Source organism: Gymnogyps californianus, chromosome 5 (assembly GCF_018139145.2).
Source record: "Gymnogyps californianus isolate 813 chromosome 5, ASM1813914v2, whole genome shotgun sequence".
Classification (NCBI taxonomy): domain Eukaryota; kingdom Metazoa; phylum Chordata; class Aves; order Accipitriformes; family Cathartidae; genus Gymnogyps; species Gymnogyps californianus.
Genome location: NC_059475.1, coordinates 10,708,209 through 10,732,926, shown reverse-complemented (window position 1 = coordinate 10,732,926; position 24,718 = coordinate 10,708,209). Strand labels below are relative to the sequence as shown.

The window sequence follows — 24,718 nt, the reverse complement described above, 5'->3', positions numbered from 1 at the left end:
ATTAAAACCTTCATGTTAAAAAACAACTCACTCCAAAGGCTGTCTCGTCATTCAAGACTACACTATTCTTCTGAAAGCAGTGATCTTTGGCATTTTTCACAAATAAAACCATCACAGTTCAGGGGCATTTGTAAAATCTGACTGAGGCTGAATGAATTAGGCTCAACTTTTCACCAGATTTCCCTGCATTAAGAGATGTGAAGGTAAGTCCATATTCTCTTTGCATCTTTACAGAATATAATACCAAGTTCAAGTTTTGAGTTGACTTTCGCATATAACATAATTACAGAATCTATGCAAAGATTATATTGAGTAATGTGATAATGTGCTGGTCTTTGAAAGATTGGTGGGATAAGTTTGGCAACCATGAAGCATACTGTTAATGAGAAACTAGAGGTTGTGAAATTTTAAAAAAGATGATGAGCCCCAAACTCTTATTCATCAGTTACACCCGCTGGACAGTCAGTGGTGAGATAAATTTTTGAAGCAAAAAGCAGGCTGCAGCACATTCTGAGTCAAGAATTTCTGGAACAGTTGCACAATTCAGTTATACAGTAAACAATCATGAGAAAATAAAAACAAAAGAAATACATATATAAGTCCACTTCAGCAGAAAATGGGTCTTTAATTTTGTTATGTTTAAATGTTTTCTTCCTAAAATTAATAGCTTTATACTCTCCACATATGAAAATGTAATGCACAAAAGTGAAAGGAAAAAGGCACAACTTAATTAAACTAGTCAAGATTATTTTACACCAGTTTATCTGATTTTTTTAAAATCTGAATTTTATTCATTCCTCAAAATTTTGAACAAAAACAAAACCAAAATTTCAAACTGCCAAACACCATGACAGTGGGAATTCAGAAGTTGCAGCATAAAACAGAGCTACTGACAGTAGCTACACCAATGAAATACACTGATGTTATACTAGCAGACTAAGCTATTTTTTTCATTATGAAACACAATAGAATTAACATCATGTTGAACACACAAAATCCCCAGTACTTTCATCGAATCACTGAGAGACAGGCTCCCAAGGACTGCAGCATTTTTCAGTAGCTGCCTCTTACTGACAGGAACAAGTGTGTAAACTGAGAAGTGGGTCTGATACAATTCAGATACACTGTATGAGAACAGGCATTTAATTTAATCTGCAGACAATAACTGGTAAAGCTGCTTTGTGTGTTGGGTTTAATTCCTGGGCTGTGAAGTCATGAAATGGTGCTCAGCAGAGCAGAAAGGTGAACAGCATCCTGTTAAGTGAAAGCAAAGAGGCCATTTTACTTATGGCTCTATAAGCTGGCTAAAGCGGGGGCCTGTGCCTCAAACAAAGAACACTGCTTCACAGCCACATTCCCACCCAACTAACCAAAATCACAAGCTGTAAAGTGACTTGACACAAACAATGGTTAAGCCTCTGACTTGTGGCTTGAAGCAAAATTTTTGTCAGACGCTATCTGTGGACATAATTAGTTGTTTGCCAGAGAATTTCTTGGCACAGCTGATAGCCTAACACTTTTAAGAACAGCATGTATTTCTAAAAAGTAGGAAAGGGGTTGCAAAATAGTTTATTTTCAGAAGCCATTAAATTAAGGATATAATTGATTGAAGAGAAAGCGTTGCTTGAAGGTGTCAGGAACCCACTGGATACCTGCCATTTCTGGGATGCTCACAAGGGAGTTAATTCTGAAAAACAAAAAGAGGAAATAGAACTGTTAACTATTTACATGTACATAACATACCATTTATCAAGATTGCTCTAAGCCCTAAATTTGCATAATGATGTGGTGGCACTGAGCCATGCCTGGTACCTGGAAAGCCGTAGTGACTTTTCTTAGCTTACAGAAACAGGAAAAGGAAAAAGGGCCCCTTGATTGCAACAAGTACGTTTGGAAATGAAGCACAAGTCAGGCAGTGCTTTTTAATTTCAGGCTTGTGCGCACATATAACCTGAGAATGTGGCAAAACATATTGCAAAAATTCCAAGGACATTAGAGATCAAAGTTTCGGGCAGCGCATGGGCAGGGCAGAGGGGAGTTTTGCCACAGCTGATGCTGCAGTGGGCCCTATGCCATTCACAGGGGCAGAATGGCAGATCTGTGCCGCTCTCATTTTTATGACTGTTAGCCTGCTGAGACAAACCTCCCATAGAAGTCACATAAAAAACTACCAGTTCTTGTGAAATAAGACCACACCAGAAACTCCAGACTAGCAGCAGAGCCTGCATTTGTCTTTAGAATCACGTACTTAATAATCCCACATGTAAACTACTGTAAAACTGAAGATACTGCACAGGTGTTCTGCTTGCTAAATAGGACACCTAACTGTGATGCCAGCTATACCCATGTGATACAGTAAAATTCAGTAACCATATTAGTAGCTGATCAAATACGTTCAAATGAAAAGGGGGAAAAAAAAAATTGGAAATACCAAAGATAGTAAACTGAGGAGGAAAATAAGATATGAACAGATTTCAAGCATAAGATATATAAATAATTATTATGGCAAAACCTAGATGATTTTATTATGATTCATATTTTTAACTTTCTGTAAAAAAATATCTGGAACAATATCTTTCCAGTGAAATGTTTTAAAATAATTTCAAATAAGTATTTTTCCGTAAGTATTACTAATTGGGAATATGTGTGCCAATATTCAAGATTTGACTAATTCTCTTTTCCTGACACTAAAGCACTATATTTCATAGTAATGATACTACTAAGTTTTAGACTCACCAAATTTGCTGCCTTTAAAAGGACTGCATCTGTCGGTAAAGTCAGATGGAAAGGCCAACTACAAAACTCCTGATTTCACAAACCCAATGAAGAAGCTGCCATTCACATTTCTTGAGATAAAATCAAATATTAAAAAATTGTACATGCAAACATAGACCCTTCAGTATAACGAAGTTTCATATAAAATGCTTACACTCAGAAACTATTAAAAGCAATCGAAGATTTCCCTCCAATCACCAGACTAGAAGGACTTGACCATTCCCAAAGTTAAAAAAATTCACATTATCCTGATTATCACAGACTACAATCCTTCAAGATCAAATGTAAAAATTACAATGTAAATAATATTTAATTCATCATGTTTTTAAAATAAAAATTATCAAAAAGCAAAAGCAAGGTTATTAATTTCCAAACCATATTGGAATGAGTAAAACTGGAGACAAGGAAACATCTTCAGCACTTTGGAATCCAGCATCCATACAACACAGAAGCGATACTAAAAACAATGATTACATTTGGCTTTTTTAAAAGTAGATGTCAATTGGAATAAAAATGCTAGACTACCCAGATAAAAATTTAATTATAAAAAATTAATGGAATTATTTTTCTTTATAAAAACATTAAATTCAGAAAACCTATCTCCTATTCATAGGATAAATGGTTTATATATTATATAGTGTATATACTATATAACTGAGTTCCAGTGTTTCTTTTCTTCAGAGCCTTCAATAGTATGCTTAAATATTACAGTAAATATGAACTGTATGATTGACATGGAATCATCTAAATAACTAAAAAATATTATATAACTATTTGTAAGGTCTGGCAATCCCCAATCAGATGATAACTCAATATGAGTCTATCATTTTACTCTTAGTTTGAATGCCTGTACTTTCAAAGATTAAGAATTGCCTCAATGAACTTATCTTAAAATACAGAGAAGAACAACTTGAAGGCAGTTATATGAAACTATTAATTCTTCAAATACTGGTAGGTGGGATTTTCAGAACAAATGGAGTGACTTATGAGCAAAAATCTCCACCATTAATGAGGTAAGTTAGATTTGAAGGATAGAAAATTTCTATACAATTTCATACAATTCTACAATACTATTTCATACAACTTAGATGTGAAATAAATTCTACCCTCCTGTCTCTGTGTAAAATATAGACATCACATTTTATTTCAGTTTATCAGTCTGAAAACAGACTCTACCATCAAGACAGTGAAGCTGGACAACTTTCTAGGTACTATCATTTTTTCCCAGTAAAGGCAGTGTGTACATATACACACACAAGCCAAGGGGTAGTTTGCATCAAAAAGAAAGAAAGCAGAAAAAGTTAATCACTGTAATTTAACAGCACAAAAATGAGAAGACCAAAAAGAAATGAAGAGGGAAAAAAAATTATTCAGTGCTGGGGAAATTAACATACAATGCTATAATGCCAATTACAGATAGATTTCAGCATTGCTACACAGTGTTTGAAAACAAAAGTAACCAGCCAGTATTCAGGTGGACAGAGGCCAAAATAAGACATACTGATAGTAAACAGCTAGCATAAATACTAATCACAGAAACAACTAGATTAAAACCAAAAAGATTTAGCATCTGTCTGTTGCTTACAAAAAGACAACAGTTCATGGTTTTTAAAAATTGAGATCAACATTTCATTTACAATTATTTAGATAATGTTCCAAATTGAGCATGTTAACCAGATTGCAAAGTCCCAAGTTACTTCTTCAGTGAATAAACAACAGGGTTAGTCAAGCTGCCAATCCTTTTCCCTAAAGCAGGAATATCTCATATAAGGCAACATTCTCCCCATAAGCTTTCATTTATCTCATGCAAGGTTCATTTTGTCATTATCCATTTTGTTATCTGGCTTCATGCAGTATCCCCAACACACTGAAGCAACAGCAGAAGAAAGAATGCCAAAGTAGAATTCACCAACATAAGTTTCACCTTGTTTTCCAACAAATAAGAGAAAGTGCGTCTTAACAGAATTGGTCCATTTTAGGTTGACATCTCATCCTATCCATAAGCTCTAGCACAGCGGAAACTGATGGACATGCCCAGAAATGGACAAATACTACAAAAATGAGATTGAGAGTGCACATGCAAACAATGAAAGAGGGGGAGTCAGCAAGAATGTAAAAGCTGAAGCAAAGGCTAAATGAGGAAGGAAATAGAGTGAACCACCTTCCTATATCTCTGCAGACCAACAGAATTATCCATCATGGACGTCACCTCCTTAATGCAAATTAACCTGGAAACTCCCAAAAACCTCTTTGCCTTTTTTTCAGCTGGTAAAGCATTGCCAGTTGGGCACAATCCTTTCCTTGTGTTTCATAACAAACATCACAGTATCATTTCCCTACAAAAGCTTTGTATTTGCTCCCGAACATGCAGGAAACCAGCGCTGCCTTAAAACAGCAAACCTCTAAGCAACTTACCACTCAGAAATGGACCCCATGAATGCTATCTCAAGCTGAAAACAATGCCAACTCAGGAAGCAGAACATCTGCTCTCAAACGGAGAGAAGGTGTGGCTGAGTAGAAATTGTGTGAGATGATACTTCAGTAGGCAGAATTACTGATTGTCATGAACAAAGGATGACAGAAAGTGATATTCCGAAGCACCTAAGGGTTTTCCAGTTCGTTTAAACTCTGAGAAAATTTTTATCCTTGCAACTCTTGACAAGTCAGAAGCTGAATAGGGCATCTTGCCTTTTAAAAGGCAAGGCTAAATGGTGTCCACAAAATGTAAGATGAAAATAATTTCCCACTTCATGTCAAAAAGAAAAGATAAAACGTAAAACTTGAAGAAGCCAAGTACAAAGTTACATAGATCCCACAGCTTCAGAAATTCAACTCAAGTAAAAGCCAGCCAGCCAGAAAAAAAGCTCTTAGAGAAAACTTTTCTAGATACAGTAGATACCCATTCTTTGTTTATATACAGAATAAAACAAATATGTTCTATAGCCCCAAGGGAACAAACTATTGTTTTTAGAAATAGCAGAAATATGCAGGTAGAATTCTGACCTTTCTTGAACAAGCTAGAAGCTCCAAAACAGCAAGATGCAACCATACCGATCTCTAGCAGTAGGACATCTCTTCTATTTGTTTTCAAGATACAAGAATAGAGAGTCCTATTACAGAAACACTCCCATCTTCCAAAAGAAGAAAATAATCGACATTTTCGTATGACAAAGGACTAACCCAGCTACTGTCTATTGTTCACATCTTTAAATCAACTCTTGAGAAGTCACTGATGGAAATTCAAGAAGAAAAATCCACTCTTAAATATAACTTGTATTAGGTTTGATGCAGTATACAGCGAAATCACTGTATTTGAGAATAGACCCTGCAATTTCCACTCATTCAAGAAGCATTTCCAGGTTAAGTTAATTTGAAGAAGTGACTGAAAATTGGCTACAGCATTGATAGTGGCTAGTAAAGAAGCTTTGACCCTGGTGGAGAGACCAATGAATTATACAATTCATTGTAGTACAAATCTTGGGAATTGTGAAAGAAATGGGGTCTCAGCAAGCTAATTTCTCTGAAGTTCATTAGGTTATGTGGCAATTTATCTGACAGAGAAGGAGAACATGAGAGGAAATGCTTGAGGCAGTTCATAAGGTATTAAAATTCCAAACAGGTAATATAAAATATGCCGGATTACAAGTGAAAGTAAGTTGAATAAATCAACCATAATTATTCATGGCTTCAAACATTATTCATTCATGAACAATTTATATTAGAAGAACATTTTTAATTAGAAGTCATGAACCAAAAAAATATTGACATAGGGATATCTTTACTTACTTATTATGCTACTAAAATTATAGTCAGACTGGAGGTGGCAAACTAAAAAGCAAAGAGAAACTCGTATCTTGTGATTTTTTCACTAAGGAAAGAAAAACTGCTTCTGCTGAAGCAGGATACGAATCATGACCACCTAGTCTGAAATAATGAGAACTTGTCACTGTCACCAAATTTTTGAGACTCAGAAACAAGGTAAGAAAGCTAGTTATGGAAAAAGTACTTTCATCATTCTGAGGCCACATGAGGTCCAGTAAGAGCAGAAATGATCTTGCTTCTCTGAAGAAGCCAAAGCTCCTAGGAAGCCACCAATTCCTCCAGGTTTACTAAAGTTTTGCTCAACTCCACTCACCTTCTTACTATCATTCTGATAATATTAACCACATCTATCATGAGATAAGATTGAGTAATAACTATGTAGTCACTTAAGAAGTTTGTGACACCTCATATGCAAGGAATTACAGACTCTGGAAGCAGATAAATCTGAGCAGAAATCATTACTCAGTAATTTTTCTATATACAATACCTGATATGAAGCCACCATTTTTGTAAATCTATGTACTGTTTCACTACATAGATGACTTGCAAAATAAGCCATGATTTTAACTGAGGGGGAAAATGCAAGCCTTCGTAATTGCCGGTTACTGTATGTTTTACTTTCTTTCATGGAAACACATATCACAAAACCAGGAACCATATTACTCTAGTATTACTCTAGATCCAGTGAATGTGACTGAAGTATAAGCATTCACTTTTGGGGTTTGATAATATTAATTTCAGCAATTTTTTTACTTCACAAAGTTTAATAATGCACTTTGTATCTAAACCTGTTAAGGTCCTTGCAATAAATACACAAAAAAATAGCAAATACCATCCTAGGTCTGTAGAAGAAAAGGCTTTAAAAAAATTTATCAGATTCAGTTCTCAAAATAATGTTTTCAGAGAATTACAGCCTTGGCTTCATCTGTTCATCTGAATCATCCGGCAAGTTTACACTGACGAGTAAAGCTTGTGTTTATTTGCATTTCAAACAACTAAAAATTAGCTCAATAAGCTATATTTATTCGGATCCCTATATACAGATTTTAGTACAGTGCTATTTTGGCCTTCAGAATACAACTCCCTGTTGAAAATGTTAAACAGGAAGTTGGAAGTTTTGACAGGTGAATTTGCCAAAGAACACAGTTAATATTAGAAACATTTTTAAACTTTAGCTGGATGCTTTTGCTAAAGTGATTTGAAGTGAAAATGAACGTGGGCACAGGAATTGTCAGGTTTGGGTTGCCAAGTTCACATGCTGAGAACCAAAGGAGGATGCCCTTTCAAAACGTTTGGCTTGCAAATGCAGGAACAGGAACTGCATCAGTTTACATTCAGTTCAGATTTTCAAGATTTGTCCTCCCACATAATAACACAGTTAAAATGACCAGCTGGATCCTGATGCATGGTTCCTCAGGAAAATGTGCGTTCTGTGCCTGCAATATATTAAGGATCCTAATTGTTTCACATCAGATAGGTGCTGGTTTTATATCTCACAGATAGAGATGTACTATAATGGGGTTGATATCAAAATACTACACAACTATATGTTTATCGTATCAATTTCAAGAACAGAGATCATACAACCCATAAAAAGTCATTTGCTATTAGAAGGATATAAGTCACAATGCTAGCAATATTTTTACTGCTCATGAAAAAAAGTAACTTTAAGGAATTATGGCAGTCATATCATTCCAAATTAGTAGACGGTAGAGCAACGCGGTCAAAATTGCTCACACAGATGACACAATACTGGTTCAATAAGCCCAGACACAAGGATCTGAACTGGCAACACTTCTGGAACAGAGATTCTGGTAGACCAAACTTTCTTCCAGCTTGCTGAAGAGACAGCTGTTAGGTTTAGACAGCCCCCACATGATCTCCAAAGCGTGCTTCATATCAAAGATTGCATTCCTGATCCGCAATTTTAAACAAAAACCAAATCATTCTCTCTTAGTTTAGACAGAGGTCAATATTGACTATTTATAATTCCTAAAATAGCACTTCTGCAACATAGCATAATATTGGTATTATTTGCCTCCAAAAGACTGTTTTGCTTTTACTGTGATTTAAATCTCTCCAGAATCCTTCTGCCTACTCTACCTCCAGACTATGAAGATGTTGACACCGCTTTAGCCATTTCATTTTGATAATATATTAAGCCAACTATGTTACTCTGTAGATCTCAAGAACTTGCTTAAGCACACTGCCAGTTTTAAAAAATAAACAGTCACTCAAAAACAATACTTCAGCTTTCTTATAAAATAAGGTTTACTACAGCAGAAGCTGTTTACCATTAGCATGAATACTTTTTATTGGAGCATAAATTTTAGCATTCTTTGATTATATGTTTCAATCTAATTCCCAGGAAGAAAAGCAGTAGACCCTGTTGCTAGAAAGAGCCTACAATAATAAAGAAAAAACTGTATCAAAGCAAACAGTGAACCTCACTGTCTCCCCAGTTGTCCTTCACTCGCGCATTCCCCTCCACCCCGAGACCTGCTCTGTAACTGTCATCCCTTCTCTTTGCTCAAGCTGCAAACTGTTTGGGAAGAAGCTCAGCCTTTGTTCTGAAAAGACACTGCATCAACAGCCCAGTTTACCCAAAGTACATTGGTTGATTTAAATTACTCTGAGTGAATGGCCTTTAAATCAGGTTCTCTACAGAAAATAAAAATAACTGTTGCATTCCATTCCATTCAAGTTTTCAAGAGAAATACTGATTTTAACCTGCTTTATAGATGATGTGGCTAATATTTTACCATATATTAAAAATAGGCACTTTGGTTTAAAACCTTTTACTCTAAACCTGAAAAGGCAAGAAAATAACTACCAAACTAATTGCTTTAGAAACCATAAGAGAAACTACACTACAGTTACAAGCAAAAAAAAATTAAGCAAAAATCCCCGAGATTCACAGTAATCTTCAATAGTGAAAAAGACAACTCTGTTTCAAGTGTACACTGAATAATCCAGTTAAATGCTTGAGTTCCCCTAGCAGTGCTATTAAAACCCAGAAAGCATTTCCTTCAGAAATGTTCATTGATAGCATAGCAGCAATGAAAGACCTATGTAGAAAATACATACAAGTAGTTTCTGAATATCTGAGTAATTGATTTTAGGTGAACATTAAGCTACAATTATCACCAAATCTTTTTCATAGATCAGTTTTCCACTTATTTTCATTTCACCATACAATATAGATGCCTGTAAGTCACATGCAAGTGACTACACTTATGCAGTTCTGCCCCCTCCTGGTCAATTCAACATGTGCAAGAGACATTACAAATACATAGAACAAGTAACTTAGAGCACAGCAGCAACAAAATAGCCAGACTGACCATAGGCTAATTTGCTGGAGGTTACAGGGCACTGGACTGTCTTACAATCACTTTTCTGGATTCTGATCTATCACTCATTAAGTGTTTATGGATAGAAAAGGATCTTTCTAAACACAAGAGAAATGTAATCATATATTTATGCAACAAAAGTAAACTGCAATTCTGTTTTTGCTATTGCTTTATTTGTAGAAAGAGCTTCAATAATGCTTTATTTTATATTTGCTAAATATGTTTTTTCTCATCATCTGTTCTAAGTTTCTCTGTGTAACCTGAATAAACACTTAGCTAAGGAGAGAGAGTGTTGAGAGACAACCACATGCTCAGATATCTGAGTAGTATCTCCTGCTTAGGTAAGATAAAAATCTGAAGTTTCACTTCATCTGGTATTTTCTTTTATCCCAGCACTATGATACTGCCTTCCCATGTGTCTTCCTTTAAGATGATTCTTGTACATATTTCACAAACTCTAGGCTTGTTACCCAAAACAGAAGTTCAAACATATAAATATAAAAATGTCCCTCATGAGTCAGAAACCTTAATAAAATTTGTTAATACCCTCCCTCCTGACTTCCATGACAGCCTTTTCACCTTTACCACCAGAACTAGACTGCATGAAAAAGGAAGTATTGCAGATTGCTTTGCACAATTGGGTCCTAGCAAGCTCACAATCTGCTTTAGCAATCAAGAAAGCCACAGTGAAACTCTAGGATAAGCACTGCTATGGTATACGAGCAACACAGTAAGTCATCTGCTTTAAGTGTTTTTAAGACATTTGTGCAGAGTGAACAATGATAATGGAAACTTGGAAAAATATTGCAGAGTAACAAGAAAGCTCTTACTTTTAAAATTTTTCTATAACGAAAAAGATTTCCTTATTTTCTGTTCCTGCTCCTCTGAAAACAACCCTGCAAAGGGATCGTCTTTGGGTCTTGGCCTCTGATGGCAATCAGAGGGTTGCAGCTGAGTTCAGAACCTTAATAAGATTTCATGATAAAATAAACAGCTAAACCCCAAAAAGTTTGCTTTCCAAACACTGAGAATAGCTGGACAAGTGAGGACAGGTTAGCACAAACAAATGTTCTTGTGGGCACCAAAGAACAAAATTCTTCAAATTTGAAATGTATATATTCTAGTAAAAGGCTTATAAACAACTAAACAGCTATTCATGTAGTCGTATTTACAGTATGGTCAGGAATTATGCTGAAGAGGGACTTACCCCAAACTGTGAGCAGAGTCAGAAATTCCAAGTCTCACTATCATCTGAAGCACTCACAAAAGGATCAACTCTAAGCTCCCATCCCTAAGAACAATATCTATCTTTGCTTTTAAAGAAAACAGTCTTCGTCTTATTGTGGTGGGTTGACCCTGGCTGGATGCCAGGTGCCCACCAAAGCCGCTCTATCACTCCCCTCCCCAGCTGGACAGGGGAGAGGAAATATAATAAAATATAAAGGCTCATGGGTCGAGATAAAGACAGGGAGATCACTCACCAATTACCGTCATGGGCAAAACAGACTCGACTTGGGGGGAAAAGATTAATTTATTACCAGTCAAATCAGAGTAGGATAATGAGAAATGAAACCAAATCTTAAAAACACCTTCCCCCCACCCCTCCCTTCTTCTCGGGCTTAACTTTACTCCCGAATTCTCTACCTCCTCCCCTCCAGCAGCACAGGGGGACGGGGAATGGGGGATGCGGTCAGTTCATCACAGGTTGTTTCTGCCACTCCTTCCTCCTCAGGGGGAGGACTCCTCACACTCTTCCCCTGCTCCAGCTTGGGGTCCCTCCCACGGGAGACAGTCCTCCACAAACTTCTCCAACGTGAGTCCTTCCCATGGGCTACAGTTCTTCACAAACTGCTCCAGCGTGGGTCCCTTCCACGGGGCACAGTTCTTCAGGAACAGACCGCTCCAGTGCAGGTCCCCCACAGGGTCACAGGTCCTGCCAGCAAACCTGCTTCAGCGCGGGCTCCTCTCTCCATGGGTCCACAGGTCCTGCCAGGAGCCTGCTCCAGCGTGGGCTTCCCACGGGGTCACAGCCTCCTTCAGGCATCCACCTGCTCTGGCGTGTGGTCCTCCACGGGCTGCAGGCGGATATCTGGAGCACCTCCTCCCCCTCCTTCTTCACTGACCTTGGTGTCTGCAGAGTTCTTTCTCTCACATATTCTCACTCCTCTCTCTGGCTGCCATTGCTGCTGCGCAGTAACTTTTTCTCCTTAAATATATTATCCCAGAGGCGCTACAACTGTCGCTGATGGGCTCGGCCTTGGCCAGCAGCAGGTCCGACTTGGAGCCGGCTGGCATTGGCCCTGTTGGACATGGGGGAAGCTTCTAGCAGCTTCTCACAGAAGCCACCCCTGTAGCCCCTCCACTACCAAAACCTTGCCACGCAAACCCGATACACTTATCTTTGTCAGGACTTTTGCCAGCATAGGCTATGATGGAAATAAAGAGAGGTATTGCCTCTTTCATCTCCTGGAGAATTATGTTTTTAGAAAATGCTTTTTGCCATGTATAGAGGCCAAGGATCTTTTCCAGGCAAATAGCAAAGCTAACATTCTGAGGGGGAAAATTTATATTTATACATATAGATTCACAAACTACTCACAAGTTCTACTGCAGTCAGATGTAGGACTGAACAATACTAATAATTTTAGAAGCACTTCACACTGATGTAATGAAATATTAGAAAATACTAGAATATTTTAATCACACATTAGTGTATTCTGATTTTCTGCATAGTAAGTTTAGAATTAATTCATTTCCAAGACCTATTTAAATTCCAAAGAGATATAATTTTCCCATCTTGGAGACAGAAGAATTGGTTTGACCATACTCTATTATAATTTGAGTTTATCATGCCGATTTACAGGATTCCAGAATGATTCCACGCTACCTAATTACACATCTACCAAATACTCTCCTTTTCTAACTGTTTTATCTAGGCAACTACTGACTGGAACATTCTGAGTATCCTACACTGCTGTTCTTACAGATATACTCACAAGAAGTTTGAACCAGATTGCTCCGATTTCAATAAAAATACAATCACAGAAAAGTGGGGGAACATTTTCATCTCTCTGTAAGTGCACTACTAGGAGAAAACTCTATGATGAAGGAAGTAGTAGCCACCAACTTTAAGAAATTTAACCCTTAGTTAAAAAACACCCAAACATTCCTTGGGAGCAAGCTAATACATCCACAGTTGTAAGAACTTTGAACCTGGCAGCGAGAAAATCCTGAGATCCAAGAGATGCCATTTCTTGGCATCCAATTCAGCAGAACCAGCTGTTAAAGTCACAGGTGGATCTGAAACAGGCTGTTAAAAAGTCACATCAGCAAACTCCGTTCTTTGCTGCTATTGTGCTCCCCTTCTACATGCATGGTGGCACTTGTGGCACGCTGACGCAACCTAGTCTGTCAGGTTCAGATCGACAAATCCTCCTCCCTGGGCTCACACCTGAACTGACTGTCAGATTGGAGCATGGTCTTGACATTTGCTATACATAATTATTATCGTGCCACACATGTAAGAAATCATCATTGCCACCTAAAACATCAAAGATATGCACACATTATCTGACAATCTAACATCTGAAGTATGTAACAGTTACACTCTTGACCAATGGGGAGTAGCCAGCACAATTATCATGCTAGAGTTTTATTGTTCCATTTTTCAGTAGTTGTTCATAGGTGTACTTGGACTAGGTTTCTGCTCAGAAGTGTTTAGATACATTGTGTAATAATACATTTATCATGTCTCATACATTATATCTGAATATAATCAGTGTGCCCATGCACTCCACTGGGACTCTGAACATTCATTAACATTCATAACGCACTTTGAGGATAAAGAATGTTGTGTCATTACTATTGTCTATCTTTTAAATGAATAGATAGCACATGATATGTGATTTCTGGTCCATTTTCCCCATTAACATACTTTTCTCCTATGGCTGTACTATTTAAACAACTAGTTATTTTACAGTGTTACTAGCTATTTTACCATAGAAGCAGCTTATGCCTCTACTGATTTGGCGATTCAGCAATTTTAGTATCTCCAGCTAAAAAGAAAACCTCCAAAAAGAAAGGAAAAGGGGGAGTTTTCTCCTCTTCAATTAGGAAGATTCTAGTGCTTTTGCTGTATGCATTGATGCGATAACTCTACATAGGTGATGACAGAGAGTCTCATTCTCTTTCCCTGGAAGAGCTTTGTTCCACTACTTAGCAGGGTCACTTTCTGCAATTCCAGTCAATGCTTCTATCACTGTACAAAACCTTTTTAGTACACAAGATTTTCTCTTCCTATTAGAGACTTTTCTCTGGCTTTCTTTTATCACTCCCTCTCATCCCTCTGCCCTCAGCAACTCACTACCTGTTCTGTCCAGGGAAGATCCAGAAACCTCTCCTTCATTCAGAGCTCTTCATCACAAGAGACTATAACAAATCACAGCTACATAAGTCTATACAAAAATCCTCAAAACCTGCTACTGCTTTAATCTTATCTAAAGAAAGCCTCTCAGAAAAACACTGCTCCTTCCAGCTGCCTTCTCCTATTAAGGGTCTATAACATCTCTTATCCACTCATTGAAGGTGCAACTCTCTGCACTTAATTTATTGGGAAGAATCTAGGCTTTGACCAGAGATGAGATCTGAAAGTCAGAAAGGACTTTCTATCAGTTTTTGTTAGAAAGAAATATGGCATTTTGAGATCTGAAATTCTTAGTCTGATTTGGATGTGTCTACATCTGTGTTCTTTGGCAAGTTAGTGTGCTTCTTACCTCCATTTTTTCTATCTTTAAAAACAAACAATAGTACACATACTAATAATTAATGCTCATTGGTGATTATTTAATTATAGAACAGGTCTGAACCTGCATTGTTTGCTCTGAATCCACTGCCTTCAAAATCTATTGCAAATTTCAATCAAAATTAAAAGGGAAAGAAAAAAAGATCCTCCAGGTTTTTTAACAGAAACTCATCTTTACAAAAAATGTGACATAGTCATAATGGCAGCAAAAGACTCGAACACTTTTTCAGTGAATGAAAATTAACTTTCAAAGTTTTTATTGTAATGTTAAAAACAATCTTTTCATATATATATAGTCTAATTTGTTAATTTTATGCTTCTTATAGCAAAAAAATCCATAATTACTCTGCCTTTGGGGGTTAACAGAACCTTGTGACTACTTGTAACCATGGAAATATAAAGAGCTAGTCAGAGCCCAACATCAAACTAACAGAGGTGCTGAGAGACAGAAAATAGATACGTGATGAATTTGCTACACATGAAAGCTAGCTGAATCTGTACCAACTGCATTAACAACATAGAAAGCAAAGTCCACAAAGCCTTTTGAATGCTTAAAAGCATATAGCATTTACTATGGTTTCTCACTGAAAACAAAGGGAAATGCCTTTAAAGGTTTGTTTTTAAAGGACTGAGTGCATCTGAAGTAGTTTAAAAGCAGAGACAAAATGAGGTAAAAATGGTTACTATGTGAATAGGAACAGTAACAATGTGCATGAAAAGACTAAAAAAGGCCCCATTGAAGAAGAAGGGTTTTCTTAGACTAAGACTGCAGTTATGGAGATTATGCAACCAATGGTCAGTGACATCTGAGTTAGCCTGTACCAAGCATCATCAAGAATGTTTTCTTATCATCTGGAGAAAGTCCCAAATTTAACAGACACAGAAATACTCAAGACAAGCAATCACTCAGCTGATGATTTATTGACCAACTACTATCTGCCTTATAATAATAAGGCACGTGCATATTCAACTGCCTTCTCCGTGACAGGCCAAACCCACAAAACATTGTTTAACCAACCACAATTACAATCCTTAAACATAGTCATTCTCTAAAAGAGACACCTCCGGAAAAAAGGAAAACATATATTCCTTGCTGTAATAAGCAAGCTATGACCAACAGCAGAAGAAAAATCTTTTCAGTAATACATCTCAACAAATTACATCTACTTGGAAAATAAAATGACAAATATACACAGCAAAAAAATACAACATATGTGCACGTTACTTATGTTACACAGGTGTGTGATGACTCAAAAGAGCCAAAATGTGTCAGCATGATCAAACAGATACTCTCTCACTCTTACAGCATTAGCATCATTAGACAAACTGATCAGACCTCCCTCTTTGCCCTTCTTCTTTTCTTTAGCCCAGTGATAACTCCAGAATCAGAACTCTCTTCCAGTTCCCCTCCTGGCTTCAGGAAGGTCAAGCTCACCTCCAAGCCAGCAGTATTTCTGAGGCACAGTAATTTATATGCCCAGGTGATTCAAATGACAATACCACGCTTCCTAAAATGAGCTCAGCACAGACTTGCATATAAGCTTTAAAATTGTGCAATGAAGGCGTATGGATCCACAAGGCTTAACATCCTTAAGGAAAATCTGGTTTGCCCTTTCTTTTCTGTAGGTCCATAGGATTCCATATAGCATGTAAGATATGTCAGCTTTACTTTCCCAGGGACAAGAAAAGAATGATAGATTAATTCTGCAGACTTTTATGATAAACATAATTTTCTCGTCTTCTTTGTCCATTTGTCTATTTGTTTTCTATGGAAGCAAAGCATAGACCCTTAGGTCATAAATATATTGCAGATTTCCATCAGCACGACTGTGCTGACCAGGGTTGCAAATAGTTGAAATATCATTTAAATACAATTCTACTGGTAGTTGTACTTGCAAAAAAAATTCATAAAATGCCTTAGACAAGATGCTGGGAATCCCAGACACCAAGTTACAACTGAACACATGATTAGGACTAATTGTATGCCAAAAATAAAGAGATCTTCTGGGCCTATGTTAGCTGAATGAAATACACATTCACTGCTTCTCACATGGATGATCTGCTATTTCACCATACTACCATCTGTTTTCCTCATTTACCACAATTGTTCTTCAAGTCTTCATAAAATTTTAAATTTAGGATCAGGTTAATGCCATGAAAAATGAAGATACTGTCTGGACAATGTTTTCTTGCAATTTCTTTGTCATCTTATTTGAATCTTCAGTTTCAGAGCTACCTTGCATACCTTTGCAGATATGCTCAGTTAAGTGTACATTAATTACATTAATTATTTTAAATTTCATTATTATGTCTATGGAAATCTCCAAATCCTATACTTAAATTGTAACATTTTAACCAGGATGAAATTTGAAGAAATCCCATTGTTCCATTCTTGAAATGAATTATACAGATAAAATACTATGCATTATGGGCTTTCAATAAAATAGCAGTTTCCGAGTGCCTCATTTTTTTTTTTATTGGGAACAGATTCCTGTGCTGCTTAAACACTTTCAACAATATCACCTCTCTATCTATTTTGCTGGTACAGTATCTGGCATACTAGAACCCACTCCTAATGAGAGTTACTACTGCACTAAACTAATTAATGCAATACCAGTAATATATTAGAAATATTACACAAAAATACAGTTTATTACAAAATCCAAATGGATTCCATAGGGTTACATGAGATGTAACTTACAGCAGAATGCATTTCTAGTGTTCCAAGAGAATCTTGGCTACACTTCATATTTCCATTTTGTGTGATGGATTTTTTTTTTGAGTCATATTTGGCAACTCGCTAATTCAATATTCATGAGAAATACCAAATGCAATAGGTAGAAATGTTTGAACAGAGGCCAAGTAACAGAAGTCTGTTTTTTTTCATTAGTGGCAAAAACTTCATATTGGCTAAATAACATAATTACTGATTATCTTAAATTATTATTTGTGGCATTTTAGCCTTTTATCCTCTGAACCTCAAGCTAGTATCTAATATCACAAACAAGAAGACAACATGAAAAAAGAATTAGGTGTACCACAACAGAACACTGGCAAAAAGAGCATGACGATGATTTGCATTTTTATCTTGTATTTCAGTGGATAATCTTGAGAGACTTTAAAAATATTAGAAAGGATGCTTTGAAGCAATACCCAAAGTAAAGTAATATTCTTCCCATTTAACTACAAATAAACAAAAGGTCAGAAACCCAGATTAAAAAATGTTCAAGTAAAGAATTCACTTGGAAAAGAAAGGATTTGGTCTGAAGTAACTTCACGAGCCTGTGGATCTCTCCTTCTGTGTCCTTGGCATGAGATTGCCCTATAACTTTCAGCATTGGTAGCGAATATTTGTTTACTAAATAGGCATGTATTACTAAAATACAAAAGGAGCCTAATTGTGCATTGACAATCTAGGAACACTGGCAATCTTTCAGCTCTTTTTGCGGACTGCATTTCACTACTCACTAATAACTTGATCTGCGTACTTACAGATGCTGTCTTTGGCTTGAACAACAGCTTTGCATCCAGTTCCCAATACAACTCATAAAAACCTGAAAGAAACACACAAGAACATTTCCTTCTTTCACCAAAGATCTGATCCAAAGATTACTTAGGGGAGTCTTTCAATTGACTTAATAAGATGTAGATCAGATTTCTAAAAAGCAGACATTCAATTCATGATTTCAGCAAAGTGTATGCTATAATGAATATATTTATCCACCTTTACTAATCCTTTCATGCTTGGCATTTATACACGCAGTATATCTTCTATTTTTTTTTCCATAGATTTTGTAGTCATGTAACCAATAGCTGATATTAAACCATAAACAATACATTAGAGAAGAGTCATTAAAATCTGGAGTAAAAGGAGCCTGATGAAACTGTACTTTTAATGGTTATATAATATTTAAGTAAAATTATACTAGGGATGATACAGGTCTTATTTATGACAGGCTTAGCACTTTCCAAGACAAAATTAAAAGAATTATGTAGGAAAAACTGTACACTACTTCATGCCATCAACATAATTAAGTATGACACAACATAAGGATTATGGGAGCAAACCCAAGGAAATTCAAAATAATTGGCTACCCCAAGCTGCTACTTCCAACTTGGAGTTTGAATTAATTAAAAGATCAAGTCTAAAACAACAACAGAAAACACATACCTAAAAGGATGATTACTCTCCTAAAAAGTCAGAGAAGACTTTTAGCATAGAATTTCTTTTCATAGAAGGAAAAGAGTTCTAGGTATCATACCAACTTTGACAGGGAGGCAGGCTCAGTTTGGTTCAGCGCTCTGACTGAGACAGCCTGCAGGAGGAGCATGTGAAGAACCACTGAACAGGATTTTATTTTGTTGGGTGTCGCAAGTTTGTCTGTCATTAAGTTGTTAAGACTCCCCTGTAATCTCATGCATTGCTTCTCAATCTCTGGTCCATACACTGATCCACAAGACACCTCAAGATGATACAAATCTTTTAAATAAATATAGACAACTTCCCACACATCCAAACAAGCAAAGAAATGGCGGGGGAAATAAACATAGTAAATGAATATGCAGAGTATCTTAAATTTCATTAGCTTTATGTGAAAATCATTGAAGTAATACTGGACAAGAAGTGCAACTGATCACTGGCATTTTTTTATTTAAAAAATGGCGTGGTTTTGTTTGTTTATTAAAATGTGTTGATTAACATATCCTCGAGGAATCTGTAGCACTCAGAGCAAGCCATAACCATCTGCTTAGACTCTACCACCTGCACTGCCCCGGGCCCATGAGGCAGCCTCCCGGCCCCTTATTCATGTGGCAACAATGAACTTTTTAGTCATGCTCTCTCCACTCGCTCTGACTGACTCCATGTTCAAGCTGCATTATCACACTTTCAAGAAACGTCAACAGGACTGACTTAAGAACAATATGAACATTATCCAGACTAGTCATCCTGTTCCCTTCTTTGCTTGTCTCCAAACACATGTTTATGGATGAGTGGATAGGTCTATGCTATGGCTAAGATGAATGGTATAACAGGTCACTTTCATGCTCTTTCTGATCCCAGTGTTGAAGAATATCTCTTGGCTCTTCATGCTGAGAACTAGTGTTTTTTTCAGAAGTTAAAAGAAAAAATAATTGCTCGCAAAGAATAGAAAAATAATTTATATTAGTAGAAATCATTCTATAAAGGCCCTAATTTTCAGGTTCGTGGCCACATATGGAAATATAAACATCAGATGGATATCCAAGAAGTGCAATATACAATAACAGTTCAAGTTGATGCCACTCCCAGTGACATGTACATAACTAACAATCAGATTTCTGAAGTCACTGAAGTGGGTGTGGAGAGGGTGGGACCTGTATCAGATGTGGTAGCTTTGCTTCAAGTACAAATTTCCTGCAACGCAATAAGGTCAAGACTCACAGCAAACTTCATTTCGTGTGACTTGCAGACTCAGAAGCACATACTACACACAGTAAAAAGCAATCTAGAACTCTGGGATCCGTCTTCAAGATCAGTCAGTCCAGATCATTCTGGGCCTGCAGTTGTTTGGGCAAGTGCAGGAGAAATGAGTGGCCAATGCAAGTCCAGCATGAAAGTGGAGCTGAACAACTGTGTGAACGCACTACGAGTCATATGATGCAGAACCTCCTGGCTAGCACTAATGGTGAAGAAGTGGAGACTGAAGTCCCCTTGTTTTCCTTCATCAAATCCCTCCCATTAAAACCCAAGAGATTGTAGCAACAGTCCTGGCGAGAATCCATTTAGTATGACATGGGTGCTTAAGATTTCAACAACCAAGGTCAGCTAAACATACAAAACACAATGCATGCCAGTTCACTCATGCATGAAATAAAATGTGCAAAGTAAAGTAGCTTTCTACCTTTCCTAGCCAAGTTTTGCTGCTGAGACAAGACTCAAATTACCCTTACAGCATCTGAACTCATCAGTGTGACATTCTGGTGCCTCCCAGCTTCAGTTCCCACTCTTCACATACTCTAGTGCATAGCTCCTGAGCATGCAAGTCAGGCGACTACATCAGGACTCAAGGGCTGGTGGGGCCCAGGGATGGTCTGTGAAGATGGGGGAAGACAGGGAAAAGCATTGCAAGCTGGCTGGACAGGTAGCTTCACTTCATGTTGTGTACAAGGGTCCAATGCCTGCCATACCTCAACAGTGCCCATATTTTGTCCTTTCTTCTCATCAGTCTTTTTCCCAAACATCTTCAGGAACAGGTGTTTTTAGCTTCTGTCATGACTATTTTGTCGTTTGTTTAGAGCTGACTGGGATTTAAAATCCATAAAGATGGAAAAGACTTTCTTCTTTGCATGAACAGATAGATGAAGTCCTAGGACTTTATGGCAATAGGCAAACTACTTGATAATTGCTAGATTTTAGAATTAGGTTGCAACTTGGCATCCATTTTATACTTACGCAACGTAAATATTTCCAAGTGAATCTAAATCATGTATGTAGCTTGTCTTTGTGTATAATTAATTAACATATACTGCCTTTTCTGTTATTTGTGCTAGTCGCTGGAATTCATCTCCAACATATGTTACTATAGATTCCTTTTTGTTGCCTTTTTCAGTCACTGAAATGGCACATCCATTTTATGGCATATGCTGTATATATATATTTTGATCACATCACAGCAAAACATTACTGTGGACTATCTTTAATGCTGCTGATACACTGACCTTTTTTTTAACGTGAAATGGACAGAAAACGTACATGGGAAAAGACAACACACGAAGATGGAATATGAGTGACTGAGCACAACTATGAGAATAGATTTTACAGGATCATGTTAAGTATCCTTTAGATTGTAAAGATGTCAGCCAACGTAAAACTCTAATGTACCAGCTGCTGTCCAAATAGATCCCAAAATGAAAGTCCCCATGCCGAGCAGGGCTTAAAATAGAGCAGCTGATGAGTAAGATGGTATCTCTTATATAAACTTCACATTTCATGCACTAAGACTTTTCATTGTCAAATATTCCTGGAGTTGCTATTTTCCATGAAAAATCTGCAGTAGAACAAAAGCACGAAACTGTTTGACTTTTCAGGCTTTAAAATGCAGTTGTTATTTTCATGCCACACAGAAACTCCCTTCTAGTCTGCTTTGTGATTCATGTGTTTGGCTGTATAACTTTCCTGGAACTCAAAACAAGAGGGAAACCTTCCCTAAGTACTTCCTGTCTTTCTACATGTACTAATAACAAGACGGAGTCCTCCCACCTTTCCCATTTACAACACGCCAGCCACACCTACTGGTTGATATACCCATAAGCCTCAGAAATAGTCTGCTTTTGCTCTGTTTTTAAAATAGCATGCATTTTCTCTAGCAACAAAAATGTTGTTTGTCTAACATTAATATGTATCAAAGCAATATTAATAGACTACTTAACTAATTGTCTGTAGAAAATGGAGAAATCGTAGCTCACTGTGAACATAAAAGATGCATTGCTCTATCTCTTTAAAAGATGGTTCCTGTCTACAGCTAATCACAACTTTGAAAGCATGTTACCTTAAAACACTGTCAGGAGTACAGAAACGTAATGTTGAGGGGACGTACAACTTATGTCATGCGCTTAACCTTGCAGGCCTTACTCCAAATGTCTAATGGAATCAGTATGAAATTGATGCCAAATTTTGACTATGTAAGAATTAAGTAAAAACTTCAGAATAAGGTCTAGTATATTTACAAGATGAAATGCCAAAAAATAAAATCACTGTTCCACGGTCATATTACAGCCTGTCAATCTGGAAATCCTAAAGGAATGGATTCAAATTATACCATCCTCTAACAAAACCACGGATTGTTAAGCTTTTACAAGCTGATAGAGTTATCAGCACTAACTGAAAATAGAATCAAGCCCCTAGTTTTTAAGTATTTTGTAGCTTCTTTTCAGAATATGTGTCCTAAGCATCAAGTTTTCCTTGTATTTGGAAAACAACTAAAATGTTTTGTGTAACTGATATGAAAAAATAACCAGAGGTGCTGAGTGGCTTACCAAACTCTTTAGAAGGCTGCCAGCGAGGTAGTCCAGTTCTAATTGTGGCTTTGCGTCTGACTCAGTATGTGGGTGTAACCCTGGCCAACTCATTTAATCTCCAGGCCTGTTTTTCCAATCTGTAAAAGGGGGGATATTATACTTATTTAATTAATACAGTCTGTGGCTGTTAATTACTAAAAAAAAAATCACTCTTCAAATATTTAAATGACATTTACAATTCCAGCTATCCCTTTCTGTTCAACTGATTCTGTTTCTTATTTACCCCTTAAAATAAGCAAATCAAGGCTGGTTAAAAAGCTTTCTCTGTTCATTTCATTACCAAAAGGAAAAGTCTTCTGGTGGCTTTTTTTCCTCACTGACTCTTACCCCATTTCAAGTCAAAGCTGCACATGTACTGCCTTGCTCTGGCTATTCTGTGAAATTTAGCTTACAGATTTGATAGATTTTGCTTAAATGAAGCTTTATTCCAATAATAAATTAAGCTTTACCCTACCATAGTGGAGTGTCGTTACTCTCCTGAAATGCAGCAACTAATGCCTCACAGATCTTTTTTTCAGTGTTCTAAGAGAAAGATTATCTTTCTCATACCACTGTTCAAGTGAAGCTGCCACCAGTCTTATAAGGATGCCAGACAGAGAAACAGATTAGTCCTATTCAAAGATGCAGTTGCCAATGGACCATACAAAATTGTAACACCCCCTACCAAGAAAAGGCAGTAAAACTCTAATCCTCAACAAATCTTGAAGAAATACAGCAAGCAACTTCAAGAGTGTCTTTAGGCTAATTCTCTTTTGACGAAATGGCTTCTAGAATTTTTTATTATTTTTTTTGTGGAGGGAGGCAAGAATCTTACACCAGCTAACTCTAGGTTTATACACAACGCGTAAAAAAAAAAGTAATATGGTATTGAATTAAAATTACTCCAAGAATGGATACAGATTTTTTTATCAACACAAATGGTAAATAAAACTTTAGTAAATATTTTAACAAAATTTTAGAAAAATGCAAAAAAATGTAGGAAGACAAGCCCCTAATGGAAAAATGTTGTTATTGCAAGAGGCCATAGCCTTCAAGATTTTTAATTTAAAATATTTTATCCACTAAAATTTTATTAACATATTCAAAATTTACCATCTCTCCTTCAAATTCAGACTTCCAGTCTCTGAAAAACTAATTAAATTCCATATATTTTTAACGAAGTAAAAACTCTGAAAGTGCTTCAACCTCCATTAAGTTTGAATCCAGATAAAGATAGAAATTCTTTGTCCTGAGCCTTCCATACAGATTGAAAAAATATTGCAGAGAAGTACTTAGAATTTGTTAACTCCCTGGCTTTAGCCTCATTTTCCTCATTAGATTCTTCTTCCTGTTCTTGTTATGCTGCCAGATATTGGATTGCCAACTCTTGTGAGCTCCTATTGAGTCTCAGAATATTAATTGGTGCTCTTAGAGACCACAGGGCTGAAATCAATGGATTGTATAAGAATCTTCTCTTTTTGTCTGACACAAGCTTCTAGCCCTTGAAATTATGACAAAGGTTGGGAGGATGAAGAATGGATTTTAAAAAGCTCAGAAGGAAGCAGGCACATGAAAAAGTCAACATTTATTGCTTTATATTTATGATTTTTAATGCTTGAATTTGGAAATATTGTGGTAGGAGGTACACTCTTTAAAGTAGCAAGTGTTTATACAAACAAAAGCAGAAAAACCTAATACTCCCCTTGCTTAGGTGTTGTAATTACCCAAGAATTTGAAGAACCGTGAAAAGAATGAGTAAGCAATAGCTCATTAAGACAAAACTTTCGTTTTGAAGAGGTTTGAGCCAGCCACACATGAGCTGTGACAGACTATAGTAAACAGACCACCACTGTGAGTTTTTTTGCATCAGTCTGCAAACAGTCCAAGCCATAGTTTCCAGTTTCTTCTGCCCTCGTAACTGGGTTGAAGCATG

At 36.8% G+C, this 24,718-nt stretch overlaps 1 long non-coding RNA gene across 1 annotated transcript; it reads right to left on the bottom strand.

Annotated features, from left to right (window-relative positions):
• Window positions 1-777: 777 nt before the first annotated feature.
• Window positions 778-22,877, bottom strand: LOC127017224 (uncharacterized). Its single transcript, XR_007766553.1, has 3 exons — window positions 22,765-22,877; window positions 18,241-18,302; window positions 778-1,687 (listed from the first exon to the last, which is right to left on the bottom strand). It is a non-coding gene; the product is annotated as an uncharacterized LOC127017224 (long non-coding RNA).
• Between the last annotated feature and the right edge of the window lie 1,841 nt (window positions 22,878-24,718).